This window comes from Pseudorca crassidens, chromosome 13 (assembly GCF_039906515.1).
Source record: "Pseudorca crassidens isolate mPseCra1 chromosome 13, mPseCra1.hap1, whole genome shotgun sequence".
Taxonomy (NCBI): domain Eukaryota; kingdom Metazoa; phylum Chordata; class Mammalia; order Artiodactyla; family Delphinidae; genus Pseudorca; species Pseudorca crassidens.
In genome coordinates, this window is record NC_090308.1 from 66,020,799 (window position 1) to 66,046,856 (window position 26,058).

The 26,058-nt window shown below is 42.1% G+C and overlaps 1 protein-coding gene across 3 annotated transcripts in view; it reads left to right on the forward strand.

Moving 5' to 3' along the window:
- Positions 1–26,058, forward strand: part of BACH2 (BTB domain and CNC homolog 2) — a 359,882-nt gene that overhangs the window by 195,393 nt on the left and 138,431 nt on the right. For all 3 annotated transcript variants that reach the window (XM_067702565.1, XM_067702566.1, XM_067702564.1), the window contains exon 3: positions 7,660–7,808. The gene's annotated coding sequence lies outside the window, so the exon portion shown is untranslated. The remainder of the gene's footprint in view (positions 1–7,659; positions 7,809–26,058) is intronic.

Here is a 26,058-nt window from a genome sequence, read left to right on the forward strand (position 1 = left end):
ATTTTAGTGCTAACAAGCTAGTCAGCTTTATGCACAAATGATTAAATTGCTAAAGGACCTGCAGCTTTGTCACTTTACTTTGACATTTTACTGGTAGCACATGGAAAAGCGATCATGTTTCCTTTGGGGAGAGGGATGTAGTCTCCCCAAAGTGTAGTGGATGGCAGTGTTGCATAGGATAGGGGTGGCCTTTGGGGTCAGATGGGTGTGGATAAAGATTACATATCATCCCCTCTCATCTCCTCCAATGTGACCTTGGGCAAGGCACGTTGCCTCTCTGAGCCATGGTTCTCTCATCCACCAGGTGTGCTAATAATACCCAAAAATTTCCTAGCACAGTTCCTGGCACATGGAAGTTTTGAGTCAGTGGCAAGTATTATTATTACTATGCATAAATACAGGCCAGTATTCCATTTTTTACCTTATAAAACCTACAGAAACCCCCAAATTATTTCAGGTTGTGTATTTTCTTTTTTATTGAAGTATAGTCGATTTATAATGTTGTGTTAGTTTCAAGTGTACAGCAAAGAGATTCAGCGATATTCTTTTCAGATTCTTTTCCCTTATAGGTTATTACAGAATATGGAGTATAGTTCCCTGTGCTATAGTAGGTCCTGGTTGGTTATCTATTTTATATATAGTAGTGTGTATCTCTTAATCCCAAACTCCTCATTTATCCCTCCCTCCCTTTCCCCTTTGGTAGCAGGTTGTGTGTTTTCAACACTTGTTTCTTTCTTGCTTCTTTTCAGAATTGTCAATGGCAAGTTGCTCTGATTGCATCATCCTCTTAGGGAGGGGTAGGAATCTGAACGAGCTCTCCACTATATTTTGGGAACGTAAATACCTTGAGTATCAAAGAAGTGAATTTTCTAGCTGGGGTTCTCCAACTAGAGTAACTTGGTCCCAGCATCTGAAATGTGTAAGTGGAAACTTTCAGAAATGTTTTATCTTAATTAATTTTCTCCATCCTTTCTGAAATGACTGCTCCCCAGTTCTTTCTCTGTTGCAGCAAAAAGAAAAGCACATTTCCTCACATCACCTTCCCATGCTAGTAGAACAAAACACAAAAGCCACAAGATCTATGATTCAAAGGTCTTCTGCCTCATACAACTGACTGTTGAAATTCTGTTTGAAATGTAGATTAAAAAAAAAAAAAACCTCATCTCTGTAGTTTCCAAAAAATTAACGTCAATGGACCCTTTTCTTTTTAAAGCCCTTCTGGTCATAAAATGGTGTGTGACTACTCAATTTAGTGCTTCTGAATATGAATAAGGACTCCAAGGCCACTTAGAAGTTAGCATGTTTATTGCTAAAGTCGTCACCAAGTTTTTAGTAATATTTTTATACAGCGTGAGACCAGCAGAACATTTGAGATTTGACCTTTTCCAGCAGATGGTAGTCTCGAAATGCAATTTGTAAGTTTAGAACTAAGTTTTGAACTCTTGTTTTCTGACCACTGTAATTTCTCTTTCTACTCAATCCAGAGGGAAAAATTGATGGAATGTGTGTATGTCTGTGTATATGTACAAGAGTTATTTGTTAACCCTAAAAACCAGTAGTGTGGCTTTGCACAGAGAGACCAGAGTGGCATTTTAAAGCTCAAAAGTCAGATTGGCCCAATGGTGTCATCCAAGTACAACCCCGTTGAGATGCTGAGAAAATCAGGTTATTTTGCTTGGTGATACTTTCACCTCAAGGGAAATAATATAAATACAATGGAGCGAATTAGCTTAAAAACACTGTTTCCCGGCGCGTGATATTCCTGTCCTCTTAAATTTTGGCAAACCTGGATTCAGGTTCAAACAAAAGCATAAAACAATTCTGAATATTCTGTCTTTTCTTATTATCAGTCCAAATCCAAGTAAGGTAGGAAAAGGTGATCAGGACAGGAGAGAATGGACAACAGGATACAGGAAGCAATACTGGAAATCGGAAAACCAATAAACCAAACCACTTTTCTGTTTCTTAGAAATAATGTTGCTGGTATTCGATTTGTGACGTAGATAAAAATACCTCCACCTGTAGTTTCCTGGGGAAAAGCAAAGGGGGCTTTGCTCATCAAATCCCATTCAAGCCACTGTGAAAATCTTAGCTAAGAGTTGGGTTGTAGGGATAAAGAATGCAATCAGCCTTACTTATACACGAAGTGAATAAGTAAGGCTGATGATCTGGAAAACCTGATCATTTCACAGCTAATTGGTCTAAACGTCCCTTGCCCACTGCTTGCAGATGGAGACCCACCTGTATTTTTTATGACTGTTGCTGTAATTAAATACCATTTACTTTTTCTTAGCTTAAGAAAGAAATTTACTTTTGAGTAAATTTAAGTTTGTGCAAGAGGGAATTACTTACAGATGATTTCCCTCATCTGGGATATGTTACTTTACTTGTAAGTGAATGAATAGTAACCATTCAGATATCTCTTTTTTAAACTTTCCCCCAGTTTTCCTAACAGTAAATATGAAGAAACGAAAAAGCAGTGCTTTCATGCTTAGTGTAGCATTACCATATCTCCTCACCCACCTTTTTCCTAAGCGCAGTCTGGTGAACTACTTCAAGATTTTGTGAGGTCTTCGGAAATCAGTGTAGCTGAGAAACACCATGAAAGCAGAAGTGTCCATGGCAGTCTTATTCACCATTGTTTTGAGATACCTGAATGGTGCCCAGCACCCAGGAGGTCAGTAAATGCTTGTTGAAGGGATGATTATGTATTGTCCTCTGAGCTTCTGGGGTCCAAAATACAGCCAAGAAAACTAGTATGTGAAGCAGCCTACAGCTGCACCGTTCAATAAGGTACCCACTAACCACGTGTGCCTATTTAAATGTACATTAATTTAAATTGATTAAAATTAAAAATTCAGTTCTTCAGTCTCACTAGGAACATTTTAAGTTCTCCATAGCCACATGTGGCTGATAGCTACCATTTTGGACAGCACAAATATTGAACGTTTTCTGCATTACAGGAAGTTGTATTAGACAGCCTGGTAGAGTATCATTAGTAGAAGCAGAAGTTAGTGGCCCCAGTCCTTTTGAAGTGAGATTCCCACGCGACATGATGTGCACTCGTACGACAAAAAGTAACCCTTTTAGATCTCTCCTCCAACACGGTAGGAACTCAGTCAGGAAAGGTGGGTGGCCCACAGAGGTGGCCATCTCTTTGGAACTGGTAGCCCGACAACAGTGGGACTGTTAGCCAGACTGACATTCCAGTGGTCTACACTTATTTGGCTACACTAGTTGTTAGAATTGTGAACTATTTGTACCAGTTACTAAAGAGCTGCTGTTTCAAGCTCTTCCGGGACCTCCTTCCTATGCCCCAGAGGCCCTGGCTTATTGACCTAGGATGCCCCCAACCTCCCCTTAATCCAGCAAAATGAGTTGGTTAATGCATGGCCCATTCACAGGGATGGGAGGCTGCTTAAGGACCCTGCCCCAGCACTGCAGATTGGTTAAGTGCTGACCTTGGCCTCCAGGAGAGACTGCTTCCTAAGAGTTGTTGTTAAAGCTGCCCCGTCACTACCATGGCCAAGTCGCAGATCACAGAACCGTTAGTCTCAAGAAGCCTTTTAAAAGCATCTCACCCAATTCCCTCATTTTACTGAAGAAATCAAGTCCAGAGAGTCACTCAGCTAGTTTGTGGCCATTTCAGATATAAAACTCTCCTAACTCAGTATTTTTTTTTTTTTTTTTTTTTGCTCTGTCTTCCTGTTGTCAGTTTCCTTAACTGTGAAATGGGGATTTGTATCTTTATGCCCCACAAAGCTGTTAGTAAAAAGAATAATGATACCCATCATGTTATGTATGTCTTAAGAGTTTGCAAAATCTCTCTTGATTGCATTCACATTTGATCCTCACAGGAACCTGTGAAAGGTGTCGAGCTCAGAGGCAGTGAATGACCTGACCTTGATAGCAAAGCTCCTGTGAGCGGTCGTGGTCTGAGTCTCTTAGGGCTTAGGAAACTATAAACTCTCTTGTAAATGTAAGATAACATAACCACATGGCATTACTAGTTTTTAGCTTGTGGTATTTTGCAGTTCAAGTTTTAGTGACATTGAAAGTGTAATTTTGTTCAAGCAACGCTTTTTTTTTTTTTTTTACTTTGATAATGTGCCAATTGCACAGACTTTGGTTCAGCGTTAAAACAGAAGTGGGCTGCTTTAAAGTATATTTTTTAAATGAGAGAATCCAAATTTGTAATTAGCTTTAAAAATGCGAGTTTTGCAGTTTGAGTCGCTAAAGAGCTTCTGGTAATCATTTCTGTCATTAGGGGTGGTTTATTTTGTTTTTTTATTCCCCCCCTCCTCAAGTAATTAGGCCCTTTGGAAAATACAGAGTATGTTCTTTCTTTGAGGGTGCGTGGTCATTTCCTCTATCACCACCTTATTTTTCACACCCTATAGGCCTGGTGTACTGAAAAAATTAACCATATATCCAATTGTGGCAAAGAAGAATCACTTAGAAGCCATTCCACCCACTTGACACCTAATTATCAGGAGAATGCTATTTTAAGTATAAAGAGAAGCCACAGTGGAGGAAATGGTCCACTTCTTGGTCTTTTGATAGATTTGATAGCAACACCCCTTAGTTTTAGAGAAGATTGTTGAGAAGATAAATTTAACTCACTCCCCAAATAAAAATAATTTTCCCCCTCTCTTTTTCTCTCTGTGAACTGCTGCCATCTTATAGTATATACCAAACTATGCAGAAACTGAGTATCTAGATAAGGGAAAGAGTGGGGTTATTTCATTCCCTATAACAAAAAAATCTCTCTTCGATTTTCTTTTATTAGTGTATGAAAATTGTGACCTTCTCTACATCAACTATCCTGTAAGGTTAAATATGTAAAGGGAAGAGAGAAAGAAAATTTATTAGAAAAAACTATAAATGGAAAGGAACTTGGGCTTGTTAAACCTTGATTTAGCATTACTAATTTGTAGTCACATTTGGGAAGAATGTGTTCATATGTTTGGTTGTTTTTAAAGTATATATTATGTATGTGTCCTCATTCTTCTCCGTGTATACCCTGTTTTGTGTTAGATATAAGACTCTCAACTCTCCATTGTATTCTGAGATACAACCTCCCTCCTGTCCATATAGGACCTTCGAAGTGTTTACGATTATCTAGAATTTTCTTGGATTTTATTTATGCCATTTTCCCTGCTTCATGAAGATACTGTTGGAGGCGCTGACAAAAAAAAAAAAAAAGCGTCAGGGTAACATTTGTGATTTATAGCCAAACTTAGAGTCACTGAATCTTAGGATTATCTTGGAGTCATTCAAGACACTAGGCTTGAAGAGATCTTTGAGATTGCAAACCTTTAATTCCTCCAGACTTACTAGGGTAGAAAGAGGATTGATGAGCAAGCACGTACTTTCGAACTTCAGCGCCACCAGTTTCTGTGCCCATGCACTCAGCATTACATGAGATAATGCACGCAGGGCACCCGGCACCAGAGTTGACACATCGTAATAAGCACTCGGGAGGGTTAGCCATTATTATGGGCTTGTCTGATTTGGTCTTCACATCTCTTTCTGCTCTCTGATGGCCATGCTGAGGAGCAGCCTAATGTCCAAAAAATAGGAAAACACCAAATGGAAGGGAAACACAAGGCCTCAGTCTTCCAGAAACAGAATTTATCAGCGCACAAATAAAAATGATGGTTTCTCTTCTCACGATGATGTGCGGATTACTTCCATACTCTCCCTCACCCTTTTCCAAGTGAGGACCCTACGGACAAGGGGCAACTCCTCCCTTGCCCAGATCTGACTCAGTCTGGCCTAATGAGGGCAGCTTGATGGTAAACTTACCTTATTCCCGTTTCTCTTTTATGTGAAAACAGTGAGCTCTTCACTGTCTTCTGCGTAAGAAGAACAAAAATACAATCTATGTTTTGTTGTCCCTGATTAGAACTTTGTTAAGATGTGTGATGGGCAAGTGTATTTTTTCTGTGTCTACGATAAAGTAGGTAGTTAAATAAATTAACCAAACACTCATGCTGTGGCAGGAGTGTAAATTGGTACAGCTTTTCTGAAAAGTCATCAAGACCCTTAAAGCTCATTTGACCCCGTAATTCCTTTTCTAGGAATCTACCTAGGAAAATACTCAGAAATTCAAACAATCTGATATTCAGATATGTCTTTCAAAGTGTTATTTGCAATAACAAAAAAAAAAAGGAAACAATGCGTAATTCCAAAAATGAGAGAAATAATGAAATAAACAAAACCCTTTTCTACAGCGTGTAATATTACATAGGTATTGAAAAGCATGTTTCTGAAGAATTTTTAATAATTTGGGAAAATGCTCACATTCATAAAATATTGAATTAAAAAGTAGAAACAAAACTCTGTTTTTGTGTATCTGAAAAGAATACTGATCCACAACCCCTTATCCCCAATTCTGAATCCTTTTGGTTCAAAATCACGAAGGTCTCTTGGTGACTTCTTTGGTAGAAAAGTCTGATCTGAACTAATGTGAGGCTCTATTTTATCTGACTAAATAAGAATATGCATCTATTTTGCTGCAGAGATTTTTAATAGGTTTGATTATGGGGTGCTGCTCCAGATTCCGACGGGACATCATGTGATAAATGGTAGTTTAGCATTGTAATACTCTTTAATATCCAAGCAGTTCTGAACTCTGAAGTGTATCTGGCCCAGGAGTTTCATTTAAGGGGTCGTGGACCTATACAACAAAATATCATGAATGATTTATCAGTGTCAAGGTTACAGTTGATGTTTATTTTTTCTTTATTTTTTTCTGTAAATTTTTCAGATGTTCTATAATAAGCATGGATTAATTTATCCTCAGGAAAAAATAAGTACTATTAATTTCTTTAAAAACATGTTAAAGGCATCAGAGAATCATCTCATTTCAATCAGAATTCTCAAATTTATCATTTGCTTCCTGTATCTTCTTGTTAATACAACCATGTGTTTTTTTTTAATATATAAATTTATTTATTTATTTTTGGCAGTGTTGGGTCTTCGTTGATGCGCGGGGGGCTTTCTCTAGTTGTGGTGAGAGGGGCTACTCTTCGTTGTGGTGTGCAGGCTTCTCATCGTGGTGGCTTCTATTGTTGCGGAGCACGGACTCTAGGTGCACGGGCTTCAGTAGTTGCAGTGCGTGAGCTCGGTAGTTGCAGCACTCGGGCTCTAGGGCACGTGGGCTTCAGTAGTTGTGGCACGCGGGCTCAGTAGTTGTGGTGCATGGGCTTAGTTGCTCCACGGCATGTGGGATCTTCCCGGACCAGGGCTCAGACCCGTGTCTCCTGCATTGGCAGGCAGATTCTTAACCACTGCGCCACCAGGGAAGTCCCGCACGTGTGTCTTTTGAATCAAGGTGTTGTGATTTGTTGAAAGAAAACGTTCATGAGATGAAATAGAGAGATAACTGATTGGACATTGACCTATGTCCAAGCTGCCTTGGGGTTCAGGAGAGCACCCGGTGAGGGATGTGCTTCCCCCTGGCGTGAGCCCCAGCATTGATACCTGGATTATTTTATCGTATTCTGTTTAGGTGGACCGGTCCAGAGGCGCACAGTAAGTTAGAGGTCATGGAAGCCAGGAAAGGGATGGGGTATAGCGGGATAGCAGGGGAAAGGGGATAACGTTAACATGCAAGGTTTCCTCTGCTAATGGACTGTCTTCTTCCCCAATCAGGTGGACACTCGCTGACCTGTCACAAGGTTGCCCCACAGAGCTTTGGGGTCCATGTCTGAATGGATTGCCGTAGCCTTCTCTTCTCTCCCTTCGCCCAGTTCCCTGCATCCTAAGACTTGAAGCCAGCACGGGACCTGGAAAAATTACATGTAAGTTTTGACTAAGGTTTCTTTCCTCCAACCAAAGAAGGCTAAGAATTTTCTGAGATGATAATAACAAGGTGTCTTGAGAATTATAATTGAGGAAGGGAACGGGGTTAGAATCTGCATATTGGTGGTTCTCTAACTCAGTGGATCTTACACATAAGCTTGCTTCAGAGTCACCTGGAGGGCTTGTTAAAGTCCAGCGTGCTGGGCCTCGTGCCCAGACTACCGGATTCAGGAGACGTGGGGTTGGGGCGTAGGTCTGGAAATTGGCTTTTCTAACAAGTTTCCAGGCAATGCTGATGCAGTTGGTCCAGGAACCTCACTTCGAGAATCACTGCTTTAACTCAAGTGTGACTGAAAGGAGGAATGATAAAGGTAGAAAAGTGTATGAAACTTCACTAAATTAAGATACTTGTGCTTTACTTAATACATGGACTCATCTCTCAGAAGAGAGAATGTTAAGGTCTTCTCAGCACTGTCATCTTTGAAAGTCCAGCCAAGTAGATGTCATTATTCTGTGCCAGCTCGACTCCAGAGACGCGAGTACCAGCCACTCTTTGCCCTTGGCTTTCAACAGGGTTGACTAACAGTGCCGTTAACAGGCTAAAATGACAACTACAGTCCTTTTGCAGGTGTCCTCATCATGCTTTTAGATACACTCAAAAGAGAAAATCCTTTTCCCCCTAGACTGGGAAATATATTGCTCCCTTTCAAAGTGAATCATCCCAGTGTGATCCTTCCTCTCATACACTTAAATGTGACTTGTTTTACAAATCACATATGGGAAGGAAGGTGCACCTCTAATAAACAATCCAAGCCAGCAAGTCCAGGGTTTTGTGGGGTTTTAAGTTCTTAGGACTGACATATTTGGAAGATCAGCATGTTACTGCGTTAGCTTTGGAACAAGCCGGTCACCTCTCTGCCGAGGACACGAACAATTTATTCCATGTTAATAGAATAAAGTAGAAGAGTTTGGCTCAACAAATGCATACTAGGGTATATGGGAGTGTACATGCAAATGTACAGGTGTGCCTGTGAACCTATATGCATTTTGTATATTTCTAAGCTTTCAATGTAGGAGTTTTACACAACATGTTTTCCTTTGTTTCATTGAGTCAACGTGAGTGTAAAAATAGTCTGAGTGATGCTGTCCAGGAAATGTTTGAGAAATTTCTGGGCATTTTGAATCTGTGGTTAAGCATTGTGATTTATAACATTATACTTCAATGTGGTAAATGTTATCATTCAAAGTAGCACTAAGGGCTTACAGTCCTTTTATTATAACTCTCTGAAGTTGAGAATAATCACCTTTAATAAAACAACTCCCAAGCAGATATGTAATGAAGGAGCATTATCTAGTGCCTAAACGTTAACAGAGCCCCAAATCCCGGAGATAGATTTAAGTGCATGCGTTTAAAATAAAAATCACAACATCAGACAAATAAGACCCAAAAAGCAAGAGGTGATGAAAGAGTTCTAAAAGGAATTAATCCGGAGCTGTCTTCTGAGAGCTGCCCAAAGGACTGGTAACAGGGTTGGTATTAGGGCTGACAGAGTTGTGAGCGATGTAATTACCTATTATCACTCTACCCTTACCAACTGTAACATCTCCTTCAAGCGCTAATTGGCTATTCCGTACAGCATTCTGGGAAGTTTCAGTTTATGAAGCATCTTCACCAAGAAGTAAAAGAAATGGGTTGGATCGAAGGCTCCTTCATCTCCCCCCTGCTTTCCTGCTTTGGCGTCTGTGAGTGTCCACGTTTACACTGCAGGTTCTCCTGATAGATGACCTTTGATGTCAGTCAGTTTAATAACTACGAGCCAGTACGGGTAGAAGGCTGCTGTGACACCTCAGGCAACTTGGAGCTGCAGACTCCTGCCGGCCCTGGCGCCACCTGCCTGAAGCTCTCCCTGCAGCCTTGGGTGAAACACTCAAGGCACCAAGTGCCTAGCACAGCTCTATAAAAACATCATGCATGTGGAGGCGAGGGGTGTGTGGGACCCCACGGTGCTTTCCCTGCAGTTTTGCAGTCAACCTGAAACTGCACTAAAACATTAAGTTTATTAATTTAAAAAAACCGAATACCAAACGGTATGATGATTCCTCAAAAATTTAAACACAGAATGACCATGTGATCCAGCAGTTCCACTTCTGGGTATAAAAGAAGTGAAAGCAGGGTCTTGAACAGGTGTTTGTACACTCATGTTCATACAGCATTATTCACAATAGCCTAAAGGTGGAAGCAACTCAAGTTTCTATCAGCAGTGAATGAATAAAGAAAATGTGGTATATACATACAATGGAATATTATTCCGTCTTAAAAATATGAAATTCTGACACATGATCCAACATGGATGAAACATGGAGATACCAAGTGAAATAAGCCAGACACAAAATGACAAATATTATATGATCCCACTTATATGAGGTACCTACACTAGTCAAAGTCATAGTCAGAAAGTATTTAGAAGGGTGGTTGCCAGGCGCTGGGAATAAAGGGGAAAGGGAAGTTAGTATTTAATGGGTACAGAGTTTCACTTTGGGAAGATGGAAAATTTCTGGAGATGGATGGTGGTGATAGTTACACAATAATGTGAATGTACTTAATGCAACTGACCTGTACTCTTAAAAATGATTTACATGGTAAATGTTATGTTATGTGTATTTTACCACACACACAAAACCCCCCCCTGAATACCAGAGCTTACTTTCCTTCTAAGAATACTGGGCAGAATACTAAGTAGTGCTTGACAGGGATGCTGTAGTTTGGGAGGACGGAAGAAGCACAGATTGCTGTGTTCTTCACACCTCCATCAGCCCTGACACTACCCTGGCCCTCTTTGGGCAAATGTAAGGGACCTGCAGAATGTTAGACTTAAGTCTTAGGAATAGGTTTCCTACCGGGACAAGGACATATTTGTCAGAAACCACTAGGGAAATTTGCCATCAGTGATCATCATCTCTTTCAAAATGCCATTTACACACGCAGGAAAGCTGCTTCACTGTGATGGAGGGGACGTGTACCCTCCTGTGCTCCTGTCATGGGGCTGCTGCAGTTCATGTGAATTGTGTCATCATAAATGAGTCCGTGTACTGCGCCCCGGGATGTGTGCCTAGTGGCGGCAGGTGACAGGTCTTAGCAGTGGAGGCGGATGTGGAAGCAGGAACCAGGGGATATAGACTTGCCACAGACTGAAGCCTAGTAGAAAATGGAAACTTGGAAAGAAAATTAGTAGCAAATAGTTCTCCTGCAACAGGGCTTCTAATTATAATGCCTGTTTGACATTCTCCCAATGAAGTACAGTTCATCCCCCATCACCAAATCTCTGTAATGTTGGGCATTATGGTACCCATAAATCACAAAACAATTGTATGAGTGACCTGCAGGCCTGTGAGAAACATGCAGGATTGAACCCACTAAGTCCACTTGGGTCCTATTTGGTGGGGGGGAGGTGGATTTTGCTTCTTATTCTAGGTTTCTAGAAAGCTGGCCTTGCAGAATGATCAGTGAATTCTCACGGGGCTAGTAGCCATGTTTCCCTCAGGTCTCCTTTACTTTACTACTTTACTATTTTACTTTACTCCTTTCAGGCCTTGCCCTTAGGTCTGACCAGGGATTGTAATTCCTGAAGAGCGGTGCGTAAGGATCCATAGTTTCAAAGAGCTCAAAAACCTCTGTCCTAAATTATCCCACTTCCTTCTTAAGACATCAGAATCACTTAGATGTGTGAACGTGCTTGTGTGTGCATTATATCCATATACGTACATACATACATGCGTGTGTATGCGCTTGGCTCGAGGAAAAGGTATAACCAAAAAAGCGGTGAAATAAAGTCATCAAAGTTGAAGTACGATACATAGAAATCAGTCGCTCATTCCCACCCCCGACTTCCCAGACCTGCTTAGAAATAAACTCTCCATGCTTTTCACTTAGGTGATGGACAGCAGGGCGTAGCAGCAAAGGTTTTGGAGTCACTTGCCATAGGGAGCTGCTAAAATATCAAAAAAACTGGAATTAAAGGTTTTTATAGAAAAGAAAATCCAGGTGAGCAAGGTCTAAGAGAGAGGAGAAGTAGGTGCTTATTCATCTTTGACATCACACGTAGCTACTGGCACCCTAAGCGTGAGTTGAAACGACATGGATATAGACTCTGATCAAAACAAATTCGGCCCCAGGAGTTTGGAGACCATGATTTTTGGATGGACACCCTGACACAGATTCCCCGCAACAGTCACCCAGAGGAAAAGACATGAGGTAGAGAAAACCAACCAAGACCGACCCTCGGGGTCTCTCCTGGTCAGCTCTCGTGGCCCCAAGAATCAGATGTGCCTGGTTACAGGCACTGACTTCGTATTTAGCGATGGCTCAGCTACCTGGGACCCGAGTAACCAGAACCCTGAATTAACTAGCCTTCATACTTCCTACCCACCCCCTCCCATACCCCACCCTACCGCTCACATCCCACTTCCCTTTTTCAGTGATAAAGATTCAGAAAACAAGGTAGCTTTGGTTTAGTAAAGGTAGAGAATATACCCTGGAGGATATTTGTAGTTGGTGACACTGACCTGCTGAATCACTGCGAATGGTTAAATCCTTTATAATTAGGAAAAGAAACTGCTTTCGAAACGTTTTCAACAAAAAGCATTTTCTGTCTGTCAATTCACCAAAAAACTGAAACAAACCAAAAACTCATCTTGTCTTCAAATAGTCTAATCAACTGAGGTTTTATTTTTCCTATTTTTGTGTCTTAATAATAATCTAAAAATGTTGACTTAGAGTAGAAAAATATAAAGTTCATTTTTATTCTTGAGAAACCATGCAAGTTTTGGCTTTTACCACCTTTCCAGTGCCAGAGTTTAAATCTCAGATATTCTGTTTACATTTATTCTGTTTATTATGTTTGGAAGCGCTCTAAGAGTTGTGATGTTAACGATAAGATTGGTAATAAAATAATTTCATGAACATATATATTTAGTTCTTATTGTCATTGGGGAACCATTGGCATACTTTTGAAGCCATTCTGGTTCTTTTTTTAAAGAATGTACGTGATTATTTATAACATATTGTTTCACAATTATGTTCTGCTGAAGCCATCATCAAAATTAATTTTCATTCTCTGCATATACACTCATGGTACAGAGAGGGGTGATGTGACCAGCATAGTAATAGACAGGTCCAGATTTCAAAAGGTATTATTCCCTGCGAATCTCCAAATAAACTCAGCCATGCACATGACAGAGCTGGTCACCAAGTGATGTCAGTTGTAGTACGAATAGTTTGTCACCTTATTCTAATTAATTTCCAATCTGTTGCTTTTTCGAAATTATTTGTGTGCTCTTTTTTGGATGTGCCTGTACTAAGGAAATGACAACTCTCTCTCTGAGCCGTAATTTAACCCAAGGGATAGCTACCCTCTTCCAAGGACACCCCCATTAAACTGATCACTGGAGGCCCCTGGCGGGTGAAGCTCTGGTACAGCTGGAGGGTGCCCAGACCATGGTCATGGTGAGGAAGAAAAGTATTGGCAAAGCTCTGTAGTGTAGCGGGATTCTTAAGCGTCCTTGTCATGCTTAACTAGAAGCTATAATCTATTGTTTCTAGCAGATTTTCCCTGTATTTCATGTCTGCTTTGTCACCAGCCCAGATTACTCTACTAGATCCAATGTATTAAGTGTCCTTAGTGACTAGAACGATCAGAATCAGAGAATTGTCTCCTTTTATCGAAACAGAAGTAGCTTTATTTTCCTGATTATAAAAGTAATACATGTTTATTGTACAAAATTTATAAAATAACAGAAGATGATAAAGAAAATAAGTTACCTTTCATCCAGCTACCCAGATACAACCTACCTGTTAACTCCTACTTTTGTGTATTTTTCCAGACTTTTTTCATTTTATCAACTAATTCCCAATTTTCAAGTAGTACTCTGGCCTGCTGACATCCCACAAATTGCTGGAGTTCAGGAATGATGCCTTTGCTATCATTTTCTAGGACAGTGATCGCCTAGTCATTTATTTTTCTCCCTTCAAATTACAGTCATCAACTCTTGTAAGGACAGATACCTCTGTAGACTCACCAGTGTCTTTATGGAGTAAAAATCACTATTAACTGGGTTTTTTTTCATTTCTGTATTCTGTCAATAAAAATGATTTTTGAGTGGCCCTGCGAGATCCTAGTGGGCCTCTGGAATCATAAAAGAAAGATTTAATGAGGACCAAGATGGTTTTAGTGTTAGATCAACTGATTGTGCTCTAGGTATTTAAAAATTCACAGTTGATACACTCTAAGACAATTTGGCAGAAGTGGGGAAAGGTTGGTTACCCAAATTCTCCCCATCCCCCAACCATACTCCAAACAATGTGGACTCCAGTAAAATTCCAATTTGACGTTCAGATATAGCCCTTCTTGTGCTATGAACCAGAGAGTGTTCCTTCAACTCTTCATGCTTTATCCCCCTTCGAAGAAGCTTCTCTTCAGATTCCCCTGGTATGGTGTCCGGGCTGTGGCGTGGGTGGTGCTGCATATCTCTGTGCTTCCCTTTGGAGAGAGCGCGACTTTGGATCGGGATGAATCCTGGCTCTTAGCCAAAGTGAGGAAGGGCTTTGAACACTGAAAGGAAACCCAGATTAAAATTAAGGGGATTGTTAAAGGAGTCATCTGAGAAAGGTTGAAGGAGTGCCACCCACAAACCTTACGTCAGTAGAATAGAAAGTGTTTAGTAAACAGCTGCTAGAAGAGATTTTGTGTTTTAAGAATGATCCGTATTAGGCATTGGGTGTGGCGAGGTCTTAGCATCCTGTGTACGAGACTTAGGTTCTTTAAAAGCAGGTCCTTCTAAGTTCTTCCCTCTGCATCCCTTCTCATCCTTCGTGTCCTTGTATATAATAGGGACACAGTGGTTACTGATTTGAATTAAAATTTCTGTAGCTCTTGAGTGACAGATGAACGAATGTGCTCAGTCCAGGTATCTGTCTTGCCTGCAATTGTATCGAATGCCCCGATCGGGTACTGGTGTGGGAAGTGGTCTGCAGCGCTTTGATCCTCCCTTGGAGACGGAGATGCTCATGTGGATAGTGAGAACTCGGTTCCTTGCCTTCAGTTTTGGTTTGACCTCCTTGCTTCCCTGAGTCATGGCGTTCACTCGTGGCGACGGGCCTGTCACAGAAACCTAAGACCGTCCCTTGGACTGTTTGTGACACTGACTCTGAATTTCCCGTGACACGAGCAGCCAGCATTTGTTGCAAGACTTCAAAAACTCACTAAGAAGTTTAGTTGGTTTGCAGTTGACATAGAGATTAACTTTCTCTAACCTAAACCAGTGAAAACTAAAACACTCCTCACCACATAAAAGTTTTGCTTTCGCTGTGTTCAGACCCCTCCCACCCTGTCACAGCACAGTCATTTGGAGTCTAGCGTGGGGAGGTGTGGCTCTGCCTCAGTCGTGGATGACCCACTTTTTCGTAACACTTAATTACCCGTGTTTTTACAACACTAGTCAGAGGTTCTGACGCTAGTGGACTCTGATGCATCTCATCAGCGCTACTCTTCAGGAGGAGGTGTGAGCTCTGCAGGGCGTGTAGCTACCGGGGATGACAGCATTTCCTCTGGTTTCTGGATAATGAGCGAGCACACAGGTAAAGCTGCCTTTCTCAGTGTTGACTCTTTTCGTGTCTTCATTACTTGGTGGAACTGACTTTTAAATATTAATCCTTACCTGCATGTGTTTGCTGCTGCGCTTTGCAGAGGGCTCAGAGGAACATGCATGCGGATGGGTACCCAGGGACCTTAATGACTTAACTTTTCATGAAAAGTCTAAAGAGATGATAATAAAAAACAGACTCTCATCTCTATCCTGTCTATGCCCCCAGAAAACATCCTCTTCCTCAATTTTTTTTTTAATGTGCTCTCAAGGTGGGTGTTTCTCAACAGCAGCGGCTCCGCTTGGCAGGGAGAGCGTGTATGCATTCGTGCTTGGTGAGCTGCAGGCTTGGGGAGTGACTGGATGGCACAGACAGAGATGAAAATGCAGAGAAGGGAAGGGAGACAGCAAGGGGGTGTTGTGCCTTGGAGAGCGTTGGCCCACGGCACCCTGAGAGCAGATTTAGGACAAGCGCTATTGCCCTAACTTTGGCAAAATCATTCTTGACAGCCTGCTCTGTTCTAGAGATGTTGATGTTTCTGATGTCACTTTTGTTCATTAGAGGAACTTTGAAAACACCGAGCTTGTTGCAAAATGAAACGTTGTAGGTATCATCTGCCCGAATTTACAGAAATGTGTTTGGGGTGCGTTTCTTTGCTAGAAGCCTGTTGACAGGCGGCTCACAACAGGGCGGTGGCGGTGCCTGGCGGATCGCACATGCCACTGTGCTGCCTGCTCACCACCGTGGAGTCTTTGAAAATGCCCAGAGATAAGTCAACGTTGTTTTTTTTCCCTGAAAGTCCTGATACAGAAAAAGGATGAAAGTACAAACACTAACTGGAAAAAATGTCACACATTTTAGCTGCTTTGCATCCCTTGATAGGACGAACCCTGGCTTGGGTTTTTTGTGTGTGTGTGTGTGTGTGTGTGTGTTTCACATTTGTGGACTTGTACGGTAGGTGGAGCAGTGTGGGTGGCCCAGAAAGAGTAGCGGTTAGAATAAGATTTTCCATTTATTGCCCTTTATGCGTGGCTAAAAATAAGATTCATACAAATCAGAATGTGTAGGGCAAGCACAATCACTCTGTTAATTCTGATGACTGGTTTGCCCACATCTTTGCATCTGTCTGGTAAGTGGTGCATTGGGGAAATAAATGTGTCTCCGTTTCAGCAGCAGCAAGGCGGCCAGGTTTGGGCGCTGTGTGTCTACCTGCGATAGTTTATCCGCATTTTCCCCTTCTGAAGGAAGAAAGGCACAACTCATACATAAACAAGGTGTGTCGCAAGAAATAGTGATGGGATCCTTGAATCTTTTGTTGAAGAGTAATTGCCTTGTTTGAAATGCTGTCTTACAGCATCCATCTTCTTGGCTCATTGTTAGAAAGTTGTGTCTTGTCAACTCATAGAACAGCAAGGGAGGGATTTCTTAGCGGTGTTGCGGAGAGATGGGAACCCTTTTGTTCGCGCAGGGACGGGGTGGGGGGTGGACAGCGGCGGGGAAAGGCCTGCTGTGGACACAGACGTCGGAGGGGCAGTTAACCGAGTAAAAACTCCCTTCATCTGACAGCCGAGTCTCCTGCAACCACAGTAAGTGGTAACGTGTCGGTTTGTGGCTACAAGAAACACCAAAGAGAGGTGGTGTTGGTGTTCACAGGGAAATTTGCACCTCCGTGATCCCAACGATGGTGCTGTCCCTGTTCTACTGGCTGAGTGGCTGTGACATTTCCAAAGAACGAGAATGTCTACAAGCGTGCTAAAGCCTTGCAGTTTGATGTCATTTGGGAAATAAGATGAGTCAAGAGAGCAGTCATTCCAGAAGCTTCTGGAAACTGATGACTGCAGATCACATTCCCCACTGGTGTCTCCAACCTCAGCAGATGGTGAGGCAGGGTAGTTAAAGTGAGACAAGAGCTTTGGGAGAAGGAGGACCCAGCCTCAAATATTGGCTTAGCTACCTGTTGACCTTGATCTACTTACGGAACCTCTCCTAGGCCTGGATGTCTTTCATTAAAAACTGCAGCAGGGGTAGTGCCTACCTCATAGGGTGCTGGTGGGGAGTCAGTAAGATCACGTACGTGAAGCACAAAGTGAGCCTTCAGTGAAAGGCTGATGGTGATGCTTGTTCGTGCTGTTGCGTCGTACAAATGTGGTGGAGAATTTCAGGGCATTTGTGGGGTTCCCCGCTCTGCTCAGAGTACGGATTTTGGAATTAAATGGACACAAGATCAGCCTCTTGTTCATCGTTTCTCAATCAGAAGGCTACAGGTCATTTCGCAAGTAGTGTGGCTCTTCCTCAGCTGCTGATGCTCTCCAGGGGCTCAATTTTTTATTTTGCCATTAAATTAGCACCATGGAAGCCTCTCTTTCCTCTGAAGGTGAGCGCTGTCTTGTGCATAATCAGTTATTTTTACCTTTTCACTGTTTTTTATTTAAACGTGGATATTTCAGTTCTGACATCTGTGCATGTTAATTGTAATACCTGCTGATGTACATCATGAAAGAGAGAGTGCTAATGTTATAATCAAGGAAGGTTTTAAATATTTCAGGTGGGAATGGGCAAAACTTGAGGAGCAATTAGCTTCCATGGTGGTCTAATTCCCTATAGACAATAGCACATCTGTTATCACATCTGATAGATCCTATAGATAACCAGATGCTGACAAGAAGAAAACAATTACTGTTTCTTCTCCTTTTTATTATTTTTTGCAAGTTATTTTGTTTAATGTAATGTACACCTGCCCTTCTAGGAGTCTTTTTCTGCCCACCAAAGTTTTCCATTAAATAAATACATTGTATATTCCATAATAAGGTCATCATCGTAGGTATCACTTTTTTGGTTAACCTTTAGTATTAGATGCTCAGGAGGTCACATCAGACTCTTCAGCCTCCTCCGTGACCTTCCTGGGATGCAGTTTCTTCATTTATCAAATTAATAAAGAAATTATGACTGTACCCTGACTTGGCCTCACTTGGGACCTGGCCAGAAGTGATAAATGAGACCAATAAGCTAAGGAATTAAAACGTGGTGCAGGTATAAAGCAGTGATGGCTTGCTTTTATCAATGGATGTATTTTGCTAGTTTAAAATTTTTTCTCTCCAAATTTTTCTTTTCATGGTCTGTCCTACCACCCCAATCACAGATACAATCTCTGAGTTGTAATGTATATGTTAACAGCATCATTGGATTTTCTGGATCTTTCACGTTAGGACCCATCAGTCTGGTGGGGTGCAGATATTCCTCAGGTTAACTACACCAGTAAAACCTTTCTTTCACTGGAATGGTACCCAGGTTCTTTCAGTGCATCCAGACAGTGCTGTTTTTTCCTTTTTTTTTTTTTTTTCCTGTTAAAAGAAATGGAAGAATGCTTTTCAGGCAGAGCAAATCATTCTAGGTGACTAACAAGTTCCTAGCATTGCAGATACAGCCTCAGTCCCCTCCATGAACACACTTACTCCCTATTATCTTTGCCTGTCTTATTGCACTTTGCCACAGACTGAAGTTTCTGTAAAAATCATAGGCAAGGGCTTTCCTGGTGGCGCAGTGGTTGGGAGTCCACCTGCCGATGCGGGGGACGCGGGTTCGTGCCCCAGTCCGGGAGGATCCCGCGTGCCGCGGAGCAGCTGGGCCCGTGAGCCGTGGCTGCTGAGCCTGCGCGTCCGGAGCCTGTGCTCCTCAACGGGAGAGGCCACAACAGTGAGAGAGGCCCTTGTACCGCAAAAAAAAAAAAAAAAAAAAACATAGGCAAAAGAAGGTGATAAATTAGGCTCTGACTGTGACTTCCTACCACACCTTCCTAAGGAATGACACAGATTCTGAAATTCATCTCGTTGGTGTACCGCCTACTTCTTCCTGCATAACCGCCAGTTTTAACCTATCCTTCATGTGCAGTTTGAGGGTACTGGCCAGGCTGGGCTCATTATTCCTTTGGTTGAATGACGTAAAGCATTTGCAATGGAGATTTACTCTAATGATGTATTTTAAGTGCATGTCCTCATTGCCGGTTTAATGCATTCAGTCATGGAATGCTTTAGAGTTTATTGCTAATGGATGAATCCTCGGGAAAATTGGCATTTTCAATAAGATTGACATCTGGAGTGAGAAATAGAAATCTAATGAGAGCATTTCAGCCGAGGTTTGTAATTAGGGCTGAATGGAGTAAATTTGTCCGCGCACACCCCAGAAGGGTACCGTGGAAGGTGGAATTACACACTCTGCTATGAATGAGGCGTGAAGGCCAATGGATGAGTGTCAGGCCACGACACTGTGCAGTATAAATGATACTGTCACCAAGTGCTGCACCAGGGTATCAAGGGAATTCCACTCCAGTAAATTACATTACTTAGACAGACCTGAAGGCATTGTGTCGGAATGAGAGGAGGGAAGAGAAGGCTGTCAGCGCCAAGCGGAAGGTATTACATCACAGCTGGCTGCCGGGGTGGACGTCACCTGTTTCCATTATACCTGGCGGTTTTATATTCTCCTTTGTTAATTCGTTTTCAGAGGTTACAAATGTGTACATGTGAAAGCACCTCGTGTCTCCTGGGGTATAGGTTTCTGTTGACCACAAGGGAATAAATATAAGTTGACTTGTATAAACGGGTTAGTGCTGGATTCTCTTTCTTGTCATTTGTAGCTGGTGATATTAGATGTTCATTTCTAACCTAGCCCTTGTCTTATTTTCTTTTGGTGACAGTCCTACATACATTATGAGGATGTAATCATCCTTCTCTCTGTGACATTGTTTCTTTTCCAACACCCTGCCTTCATAAGAACATTCGTTTCTCTCATCCTGTCCTAACATTTTTTCCCTCTCATCACCTTCCATCCTGAAGGGGCAACAAATTGATCGGCGCCTAACATTTCATTTCCTGAAAGAATTCCAAGTTAAGAACAGTTGATTCCTAGAGTGCCGTTTGTGGAGAAAAACTGTTTTTTCGCTTCTTCTATTTTCTTTTATCCCCCCCGCAGTGAAGTCAGGCCACCTTTTGGGGGGAAATATTAGGAGGAGAAAATAAGAGCATCAGTTGGACCCCTGCCTCCTTGGCCACTGGAGGTGTTCTGGGCACTTTGTCCACTTTGACCTCCAATGCTAGTTCTTGAAAAAGCCATACCAACTACTCCGGGGTTAGTCACAGCCACTTCTTAACCAGAAAGCAGATGTCCTCTCTGAATGGATAGAGAGTTGAAACTGCAACATTTGGACTTTCTCAAATACCTGTTGCACTTTGTCCTTAGTGAAACAAACCTGATAAGCGTCTCTGATCATCTGTTAAGGAGGAGAATGCATGGTATTCTGCAGAATGTCTCTATAAGGCTTCCAAACCGCAGATTTTGAGCAACCGGGGACACAGATAGCAGTGACAATAATATCTTGGATTTGACTTTTTATTCTTCCAAAAGAATACTTGATCCATATCAGGGTACTGTAATTTAGTCTTTATTTTGTAGCCATAGTTACAATCTTATTTTATTCACCCAAACATAAAACTTAGTAAAACCAAGATACTTGGGAAACTACTGTTGAGGGTGGATAGGAGAAACCTTGGTTCACAATAAGGTGGGTGATATTTCGGTATTATGTTAGGTACCATCACCTTAATGACATTTTAAAACATGCTGTTAGTTGATGATTCTAAAGTGATAACTAAGTGTAAGAGGCGTGATGCGAAATGTCTGAGTATCGCGTGCCATCCGCAGCATACAAGGACTGTGCTTATAGTCATTGCCTTATTTACCAAAGCGACACAAAAAGTCTGGGGCCCTTAGTTTGTATGTGAAATGAGAGCCCCTCCCTAAATAAATTTACTAGAATTTTTTGCCTTCGTATTCTGTTATTTTGATGGTAGTATGTGCCTTATATCTTATATTTTCATTTCATGCATGACATCGATTGGGAGATCCCATGTGTTTTGCCATTGGCCCTAATAATACACATGTGACATATTTCTTCGTCCCGGCTTCTTGATGTAGCATGCTATCAAGCTACATCTTTTGAGTTTTTCTGAGTTGAACCCTGATGGAAGGTGTTTAACAGCATCTAAAATGGAGCTGGGTTAGATGCTCCTCCAGTCTGTAGAGGTTCCTTTGTTCCTGCCTACCTACCCATGTTTGACTACATTCTCTCGTTTTTTGTTGTTTTTTTTTTTAACATTAAAATTGGAAAGGGAGAAAGGGGGAGCTCCTTAGGAGAAATAGGTCTATGGAGAATTGTGAGTATTCATTCAGAAGCTATTCTTAGTTCTGAGAAATATAATGAACTTGAGCTTTGAGTCCTGCTGAATCTCCCATTAACGATGCCACCATCACCACCACCTCTCCTCTTGAATATGCTTTCCCCGAAGACTACTGGTATTTTTCCTCTAATATTCTGAATGGAGTATCTTCCAAGGAAGACTCATCTTGGAAGGCATTGAGTCCTGTTGCCCAGCAGGGCAAGCATCTAAATTTACTGGATGATTCTTAATTGTCCTATGAAATGCTTCTATGTTGCATTACCTAGAAGTCTGCGGTGCAGAAGAAACTTTTCCGTAGATCTTGATTTACTTGTCAGGAGTCAGCCCATTAATGTTAGCACTTCACTTACATGATCATTATGGTGTTTCCAACTGAAAACAGCTGCCACGCGCTCCGTGTTCCCGAGTTCCCAGTGCTGCAGAAAAAGGGACTTTTGTTCTGACTTGATGAGGGAAAAAATGCAAACAACAACATCAGCCCTACCACCAGAGATCCTATAAAGACACGTTCAAATGAACAATAAAGCCGTTTGTTCACAGATGACATAAGGATATAAGAATTTAAACAATAAGACCTCTTGTGAAGTGTGGCCGAATAGGCACCACAAACGTTGTGAAGTGCTCTGTCTCAGGGAAGCCAGTTTTTACACGGGCTTCAAAAAACCCATTAACGTATAAAGCACCTTTTAAAAAAGAAAAGAAAATCACTTGTCTCGCTATAACATTAAAGCAATTTCTGTTCTAAAGAAAGCTAAAATGCATTCATTTAGATAAAGTACATGCACTATAATTTATAAAAAATACAGTACTCTATTAGGGAATATAGTGCCTCTTCCCTCCTCTGCCTGAAATGGGAAATCCATCATTTGGTCAAGACCCTTCTTCCTCTGAATGATATTTATTTCTTTGAATGAAAAAAAAATCCTTTAAATCACTTAGATTCAAGATGAAATTTTAAGGCTTGACAGTACTTCTGTAAATCCTCTGACACTGGTGGAACACGGGGAGGGAATAATCCTGCTTTAAAGGCAATTTTTTATTAAAGTTACTTTTATTTAAACCCTATCCCTTTTTTGCCTTGCACCTGTGAGGAAGGCTTGGTATATTTGTAAACCCCAGCAAGGCAACGGCAGGAAAATGCAGAGATTTCCTTGTCAGCTTGGATCAGGTCTCTGATGATGCCCCCAGATTATTTGTTTTGAAGATTCTGATGCTTAAAATGTGACCCTCCTACTTCAATAAAGCAAAAAACAATGTTACCTTCCAGGAAAAGTAGGGGGGGGGGAGAAAAAAACACAATTTAACTGGCCAGAGGTGCTTGTTGAGCTGACTTAGTATTAAACCCTAAAGATTTTCAAGTACTTGCAGACGGATATATGTATAGCATCCTTTCAGAATCCTCTTAATTGAAGAAATGTTTCATCTCTATCTCTGTTGACAGAGAAGATTGCCTACTGATAATTGCTTTGCTTAAGTGTCTGATAATATGCCAGGAATGAGAGCATTCTGTGTTAGGTCATCTTTAATTATGTATGTGCCACCTGTCAGCTCTAAATCAGTACCAGATTAAATCCTCGTGGAGTCAGTTTGGGGAGGGTTGGAGGCAGGCTGGGGTGATCTCTTTTAGAAACAACAAAAATACAGAGTAGTAAACATGGCTTATAACCTGCAGCTTTTTTAAGGAGCCTCGTCTTCATTGTTCTTGGGCAGGAATAAACTCTTGGTACAACTGAAAGACGTTTGAAATCTCGCCCAAGCTACCTCAAGTGGCGATAAATTGCTGCGAGAGAGGATGGTAGTCCCATCTGTTGCATTTCCTTTTCGCTCCCTCTCATCATTGTAAATGAGCCAGGGAAAAGCTCAGAAACATTTTTTATAAGCTGTGTGAGGACAGGAAATATGTTAATGATGTTAGATTTCCTACATTCCAGGGTTGTTTTTTTTTTTCTGTAGTTGGTTGGCTTTTTTAGAAGGACAAATGTGGGTTGGAAATAATGCTTGTTACTTTCTGTCAGCTTTTGGTAGTTTTATTCTCACTTTTCAGGGTTGTTTGGGACTTTCTGGTGGGATGTTTAGTGTTCTTTACTGAAGGTTCTGTTCTCTCTTCTATCCTTCGATAGCATGGATTTGTGAAAGGTGTTTCTCTTTGTTCCCCTGTCAGAGGTTACAGGGAAGCCTTGAGATATTGTGCGCTTTTTACAGGGAAGGAGGTTGGATTGACCAAGGGGCTGAAGGCCGAGAAGCGATACACGGAAGGGAACAGCAGGTGTGTGAGTGATCACGTGGTGAGTTTCCCAGTCTCCCCAGCAAAGGTGAGGCTCCTAGCCTGACTGCTCTCCAAACTGAGAAAATTGCCTCTGTAAGAACTTGTGAATAATAACCTTAGAAACAAGAATTTGGAGATCCTGAAATGCCTCATTCCAAACACTACTGGCTAGAGACATTGAAGAGAAAAACAGGTCAGCTGAAAAAGAGGTGAAGACCTCCACCTCTGTGATGTTCTATCTAGCACCATGGTCCAGCTCATGGCTCTGAAGGACCCTTGGCTGCCTTCTGATACTGGAGGAACCAAATTTTTGACAGTAAATTTGATGAGGTACATAGACTCCATGAACAGGGATCGGCATTGAAGAGGCCATCAGAGAGTATGTCTTAAAAGCAGTGGTTGAAGGAACTAAGGAAGGTGAGCCTGGAGAAGATAAAAAGAAGGAGACACACAGTAGCTGTACTTCGATGCATGAAAGACTTGGTTATTCCAGAAAAAGCAGAACCGGAAGGTACAAGAGAAAGCGATTTGGGCTCAGAACAAGAATTTTCTTGCAGCTAGCTCTAGCCCACCATAGAACCAGTGGTCGCATTTGGAACAATTAACCCCCTTCCACCCCCCATCACTAGAATGAGGATCGTTATCTTTTAGGGCCATGCTTGGGAGCTGTTATAGACAAGACTGCAGCACTGCGTGGCAGCACAAACCAGATAACCCTAGTGTTATTTTGAAGGATGAGAGTCCCCATTCCATGCAGAGTCATAGTCAGGATGACCATGCGACATTAGCCCCAATCTCTGTGCGGTTCCTGGTTGGTCTGGTACTCAGCCTTCATCTGCCCACAAGTTACAGGTTGAAAGCGGGGATGGGGTCGGGGGAAGGGAGCTGGCTACTTCCGCCAGGAGTCCATACAGTGAAACAGAAGGAGCCCTGGATCACATCCCAGTTCCCGCGCATCCTGGCCCCTTGCTAGCTGTGTGACTGTGTGAGTGGCTCCCTCAAAGCTTGGAAGCCTCTATTTCTTGCCATGCAAGATGGAAATAATAGTGTTCACTTCACGGAGTTGCCGTGAGGCTTAAGCAATGTGCTGTCCATAGGTGGGTGCTTGCCCAGAGCCCCTGCTCCACCACTGATGACCTCTGACCTCAGGGTTGTCACCGGTACAAGGGACAGAACTGCCTTCCTTGCAGGGTAGTTGTGAGCTGGACGACTGAGTAAAATGTCACATACAAAAATAAAATGCTGCATATAAAAGTCCCCAGCACGCTGCCTGCTACAGAGCGGATGCTGGTCTTGTCAGCTTAATTTCACCCTCTGGACCTGGGGAGACTGGGAGAAGGTGTCCTCTCTCACGCATCTCTGCTGGTCAGGTGCTCTCTGACCTTCCCCAGAGACCTGGCCTGATACTCACCGGTCTCCTGTCACCTTGCCATCTCACCATCGAGCCACCTTCTCTGCTTCTTCTTTTTTCTTCCTCCTCTATTTCCTTCTCTCCTAATCCTCTTATCATCTTTTTCTCCAGCTAACTTCGCTCTGTGCATTCTGGGTAGGATTATTTTGATGAGCACAAGCTCTAAAGTACTATTTTCAGTAATTTTTTGTTACTGAAAACAAGAGGTGTCAGGTAGCTTTGCAGGGGACGGGGGGAGGCCTTTCTCATTTTCTTCTGAATTCGCTTAAATTTATTTTTTTTAATGTTATCATTTTCCCGTTCTCCCCTCCCTTGGGCTTACAGTCGTTAACTTGCCAGACACACAGCAGCTGAGTGTCTCTGTGACGTGGCTGGAGTTGGGAAAGTGTCCTTCACGGGGAACCTCACCCATATATTAACTCAGACAGAGCAAACTGCTGAATAAAGAGCCCCGGCGTGCCACCTTGATCTTCTTGGTCCCATCCTTTCCCATGGAAAGGGGGTTGCTGAAACAGAAAAAGCGACAGGCAGGGGTCGGGGTGAGGGGGTAGTTTCAGCCATTTTACTGACTCAGAAATTGGAACCCTGCCATCCAGATTGAGGCATCTCATCCATCTAGCCATCCATCCATCCATCCCTCCCTCCATCCATCCATCCATCCATCCATCCATCCCTCCACCCACTAAATATTCAGGAAACA